The 6,706-nt window shown below is 33.9% G+C and overlaps 1 pseudogene; it reads right to left on the bottom strand.

Moving 5' to 3' along the window:
• Positions 1-1,699: 1,699 nt before the first annotated feature.
• On the bottom strand, positions 1,700-5,862 carry LOC143618322 (TMV resistance protein N-like; annotated as a pseudogene).
• Between the last annotated feature and the right edge of the window lie 844 nt (positions 5,863-6,706).

Here is a 6,706-nt window from a genome sequence, read left to right as displayed (position 1 = left end):
GGGATATGATTTGGGCTGTGAAAAAATTTTGTTTATAAAAATGTGTCAAATGAATTGGATTTTAACTTTTAAGATTAAAAATACATTTTTTTTTCATAAAAAAATATAATATACAATTTTTTTGAACATTTTCGGCCACCAGTGAGATCGGGCAAAGAGCGGTTGCCCTCCCCCTTCAAAGCCGGCACTGCATCAGATACAAACGAATAATCATTCACTGATTACTGGGTATGGTGGTTGTTGTTGTTGTTGTTGTTGTTGCTGCTGTTGATTACATGCCACAAAATTAACTGCACTATCAAAACTCTCTTCAGCTAAAAAAAAATTTGTTCACTACTGCAATATATTTTTTACAGGAAGTTTAATATGTACAGCTTGATTAATAACACATAAAACATGAGCATACACAACACTTTATCAGGTTATAAATGAAATTACTATTGGATGACATATTATCGAAGAGTTGGAGTGCACAAAATTGTGATTTTGTGAATACGGCCTCAAAAACTTGTCGGGCCTTAAAACTACAAACGAACAGCATGCCTGTAAAATATGTGATTCAAGTAAGCTAAACCTCATATCTCAGAAGGCGTAAGCTGCGAAGTTTACAGAAATTTAAGAAACATAGATTTATGTTATGTGAACCTAAAGGTAACTTGGATCAAAATTGTGTATATAGATAGTGTTTTACATTAGCTAGGTCTGTCTCCTTTAACCAAAACCTGACCCGAGAAAAACCAGAAGCCGTACCTGTTCTAACCCAAACTGCAGTAATTTGGGTCGGTTCTTGGTTCTAAATATTGTCTTCCAGGCCAACCGTCAACCAGAAAAAACCCGAAATTAATAAAGATATTTTATATTATTTTAAATGTTTGTTCATGTTATATTTAACAGTTCTAACACTTATTTTGTTTGATTATTTTTGTAATATAGCATTAGAAATGGAGGAACAAACAAAAAATCAGACGTGAACACTGAGAACGTTTATCTTGAACCTTTTTTTTTTTTATTTTTTTATCATTGAACTTTTTTTAATTTTTCTTGTCGGTTTATTATATGCTTATTTACGTTTACAAGTGAAGCTAGTTATATTGTTGTAACTTTTAGTATTTTACTTTTTTTTTTTTGTAATTTACTCGGTCAAATACTCGAAAACCGACTAACCCAGCCCAATAAAACCTTAACCGATTCGGGTCAGGTTTCGTGTTTTGAAATATATAAAAATCTCAAACTCGAAAGACCAACCCAAAACCAGAAATTTAAATGGGTTAATTGTCAACATGTTTAACTAAACAAGCTGAATAGTCATCCGCTTCAAGACTTGTTTAGTTAAACAAGTAAACTCATATACAACAAGGTTTTTTAAATAAGTTGTTGGTTAACCTATTTAACTAAAGAGGTTGAACTGGTCAACCCGAACACAACTCATTCAACTATATCGGTCAATCCAAATACAACATGAAGCTAAACATGGATTACATGGGGCTCCGTGGGAATTATGTCTATGGCAGTCTACCTTCGGTTATAGGCAATTTGTTTAGCCTAACTATAATTAATAGCACTAAACTACTTTACAGGTAATATCACTACTGACTTCTCATCCTTATTGAATGCTTGATTGATATTATCAGAATTTCTAGATGAGTAAGTAAATGTTTAAAATGTAATGCACTACAAATAATCCAAACAAACCAACTGGTTAAAGAGAACACCACTTCAAAGTCAAAGCTATTAACTCAAATAAGGCTCCAGAATTTTTGGCTGTAAAAACAATAATAAGTTTCAAATGGATGTAATATTACCAACATTAGCAAGTCCCTGTTACAATCTATATTCAAAGGACGAACTTTGAATATCTTCTAATTCCAAATCACTGGTTTCAGAGTCTTCGAATTCAGTTATTTTAATTTCTCTAAGTGGACTTTGAATATCTTCTAATTCCAAATCACTGATTTCGGAGTCTTCGAATTCTGTGCTCTCGATCTCTCTGCTTTCTGAACCTACGATTTCTGTAAAATGCGTAAAACCATATGATCGAAAAATGTGCAGACCTTTTAGTTGATAAATGCTCTGCGGAAGATGATTTACGCTCGCACCTTTTATATTTAACCTTTTCAAGCATAGCAAACTTCCAAGTTTTTCTGGCAATTTCTCAACTTGATGACACCCACATAGATTTAAATGTTCTAAACTTTTCATCTTACAGATACTGTCCGGGATATCTCGTAAGGAACCACACTCCCTTAAGTTTAACTTCTCTAAACGCTCTAAACATCCGAGTTCCTCAGGCAATTTCTCTACTTTATAACACCTATAGAGATCTAAATGTTTTAAATGTTTCATCTTACAGATACTATTAGGGATATCTCTTAAGGATCTACAATCCCTTAGGTCTAACACCTCTAAACTCTCTAATTTGCCAAAATCCTTAGGTAGTTGCTTCAGTTGCAAACAAGATGTAAGATCAAGAGATTTCAGGTGTTTCAACTTACAAATGCTATCTGGAAGATGCTTAATCTCTTCCATCCACAAGGATAGCTCCTTTAGACTTTGTATCTGGCCTAGATGCTTAGGCACCTCCGGAATATTGCCTTCAAGTGAAAGCTTTTTTAAACATTGTAAACTACAGATAGTTGCAGCAAGAGCTTCAAGGTTTGTGCAAGCACATAGACCAAAAGAAAGAAGTTTTTCAATATTTCCACTCCATGAGAATAGAGGTTCAACATATTCACATGTAAACTGAAACTTTGGCATGTTACTATTGGGATGCAGTGGACATATATCTACGGACTCTGCTATCATTTTTAACTTTCCTAATGAATCATGACCAGGTAATACGCTTAATTTGTCAACTATAAAAGATAAGAACCTCAAGGAATTTCCAAAATTTAAACGAACAAGCTTTTCTAGACATTTCAAAGGAGCACGAATTTCTTGAAGATAACGGCATCGCTGAATATATAACTCCTCTAGATGTGGAGTCATCCCGAGGTTAAGGTTACTCACCTTTGAACCACTAAGATTGAGGACTTTGAGCTTGGGACATTCAACGGGCATGTAGAGTTCTACAAAATTATAACATCTTGAGAGATCTAATGTTTCGAGATGAGGGGTCATTCCAAGGTCAAATGTTCTCAACTTTGACGCTTCGAGTTTAAGGTGTCGGAGCTTATTAAGAACCTATCATAAGAACTAAGAAAAATGAATATCAATGTAACAACAAAATTATAGCATAGTAAAGCATCTTGAAAATAATCAAACAACCATTATTTTACCTTTCTTTCTCCCCCTTCCCAGAGTTGAGACATATTGCTCCAAGGCATTTCAAGGTTAACAAGCTTTTTTGCTTGAAATGTTTTAGGTAATGATTGGAAAGGGTATCGATCCCAATATACAGAACATAAAGAATCCGGTAGGTATTGGCTAACTTCATCAACTTCCCAATATTTGAATCCAATACTCACATAAAGAAATCTCAGTTCCTTCATATTTCTAAGACCTTTCATAATAATTGTTGGTTGAAGAAGATCTGTATTGATCAGTTTTATACATTTTGTTTCTTCAGTACCCTGCAAACAAAAGCTAATCTTTAAATTGTAAAGAGTTAAAATGTTCTAGTTCTCCACCATTTATATACAGTTGTAACTTACTGATTCATTAACCAATATATCTTCAATTTCCTCTTTAATCCATAATCGACTATGTTTGCTAGGCTCATTAGGGTGCAAACGCCGAACAATATTCCTGCCCATTTCTTCTATATGGTCATGGAAGCCCAAGCAGTCATATAAGACAAGCATGTCATGATCATAGAAGGTTATTAAAGATTTCTGCTCAAGAACTCTTAAACCAATTTGAGCATTAAATCCATAGCTTTCAAGCATTCTGATTGCGTCTTCTTTCTGTTCACCTTTAAGTATGCATACAACGTCTAGGAATATTTCTTTTTGATCATTCTCTAGACCATTATAACTAAGTTCCAATCTTTTCAAAGTTTTATCCAACGGAATTGTTTTTAGTCTTTCTATGGCGTCTACCCATTCATGCTCACTTCTACCACAAAGATGTGAACCCAAAACTTTGATTGTTAAGGGAAGACCAGCAGCATATTGTACAACTTTTAATGATAAATATTCATATCCTGGAATTGGATTATCTCTCCCAAATGCATACCTACTAAAGAGGCAAATTGCTTCCTCATTTGATAATAAATTGACATCATGAATAAAGTTCACTTGGTGTGCTACAAGCACTTGTTCATCTCTTGTTGTGATGATGATTCTACTTCCTGGCTTAAACCACGTAAGCTCACCGGCTAACGCCTCAAGTTGCTTAGTATCATCCACATCATCTAGAACAACAAGAGCCTTTCGACTACACATCATCTTCTTCATCATATTTTTCCCATCAAAAACACTTGCTACAACTATGCTTTGATCATTTAACACGGTGGAAAGGATCTGTTTTTGCAATTCCTTCAAACCAAGGCCTTTTGAAACTTCTCTAACATTCTCAACAAAGCTTTTACCTTCAAACCAATTGGATGTATGATCAAAAACAGCTCTCGCCAAAGTGGTCTTCCCACCACCTCCTATACCTTTGATACCTATCATGCGCACATCATCAAAACCTGTTGCTAAAGATGAAATCAGAATCTTTACCCGGGTATCCATGCCTACTAACTTCTCATTAACTCCCAGATTTATGAAACGTAGCTTTAGTGAAATGTCTTGAATAATTTTTTGGATGAACTTCGCTTCATGCCTATGTGTTAAAGTAGATTCAGTCACATTAGTCAATGTCCCACATGAACAGTTAATTTCAAATGTACAACATACAATCGTCAACGGATCCACCTTGTAAAGAGGGGGGGGGGGGCATACTTAAGTTGGAAATGTAAACTAGCAAGTAAAATCTTGTTTTTCTCAAAGTTAATAGTATTCTTTTTGAGAATGGTGGAAGCATTGTTATCCTCAAAGCGGGCCAACCGAATGGGAATCCAACAATCTTAGGATTTATAGCTAGGTAATTAAAATTCTAATATTCATTAATCATCATGATAGAAGTATTTCTGAACTAGTGATCCTTTTGTAGTGAATATTGAACGTTAATCGTATTTTTATCATCATTTTTTGTTCTTTAATCAACCTATTTTTAAGTCGAATCAATTTTACACCACCATTATTTTGCCTGATAAGCAAAAAATTGATGCATCTGCCACTACATAAGTTCATATATGAAGTAACATTTTAGTGATACACTCATGTTTAAAGTTTAAGATTTGAGTTAGAATTTGATAATAAAAATCCTATGAAGAAATTACCCATCAAAAGTGTTTTTTAACTCCCATCCAGCCAAATTGGCTGCTCCATTCAGCGCATCTCTCCATCTCCAAGCATCCTCTTTCTCTACAACTTTTGCAAAAGCTTCTCCAACTGCCCCACTTTGGTGACGGACTTCCGTGGGTTCCACATCATAGAAGATGGGGAAAGCAGTCTGCTCCATCGTCTTCTAACATTCTATGATCTTTACGAGCTCGTCTAAGCACCATGATGAAGATGCATAGTTCTTGGAGAAAACAATTATGTAAAATCTCGACTCTTCAATGGATCTGATGAGCTGATCCCCGATTCTTTCCCCCTTTTCAATGTTTTCATCATCTTTGTAAGTTATGATGCTTTTCTGCCGAAGAGCATGGTACAGGTGATCAACAAAGTTCTTACGTGTGTCCTCACCCCTAAAACTTAAAAAGACATCATACTTGTAGCTCTTTTGAACAAATGATGCGGAAGTGAACGTTGACGAAGAAGCCATAATTACTTGAAGGATCAAATGAAATGAAATCTTTTTTGTTTGGCGGAAATTTGTATGAACTGATAAAAGATTAATCGTTTGGAAAACCTTTATAATAAGTTGGAGACAATAGGTTCGAGTTTGAAATTGAGATAATGACATCTACCTACTATTACCAAATCCATGTTCAAAATTATTAATTAAGAGCTTTCACCATTATAATTGACTTTATGGGTGTTGATTTGCACAACCAGTGTCCAGATTAATTCTTATGATTTACATGATTTATTATTTTACAAACATAAAATAAATAAAAAATTCAATTACAATGAGTAACCGAAAAGCCGATCCAAAACCTGAAAAACCAAAAAATCCAAACCAAAAAAACCGAACCGAAACAAAAACCAACGGTTTAGTTTTATGTTTTTGTAAAAACTGAACAAACGTTCGGTTTTGGTTTTGCATGAAAGAAAAACCAAACCAAACCGAATTACTAAATTTTTGTTTTTTTAATATTTTATATTAAGTAATTTATAAGACTTTAATAAACATGTAACTCAAATACCCAAAATTAAAACCTTAGTTCCTATATATGTAACTTTTAAACCTTAGTACCCAATCTTGTTACTTTAGATAAACGTCAGGAACCAATAGCGTATTATATTTAAAATTAACATATATAAAATGATATTTATTCGGATGGTAAAACCGGGAATTGTGTTGCAGCACGAGTTGACGCGCATATTCGGTGGGTATTGGTTACGTTAATTAAGGTTCCTTAATACACCCTAAAATATAAATTTGTTGAATTAACATATAAAAAGATTAACATACAAAAAAATTAAAATATTTAAAACAATGTTTATTCGGTCGGTCAAAGTCGGGCGTTATTAAAATCCGAGCATTGAAGCAT

Source organism: Bidens hawaiensis, unplaced genomic scaffold (genome assembly GCF_021521415.1).
Source record: "Bidens hawaiensis isolate Kalapana, Puna unplaced genomic scaffold, B.hawaiensis_p1.1 tig00069199_1, whole genome shotgun sequence".
NCBI lineage: Eukaryota > Viridiplantae > Streptophyta > Magnoliopsida > Asterales > Asteraceae > Bidens > Bidens hawaiensis.
Note: the sequence above shows the minus strand (reverse complement) of the source record. Positions and strands in the feature narration are given on the sequence as shown.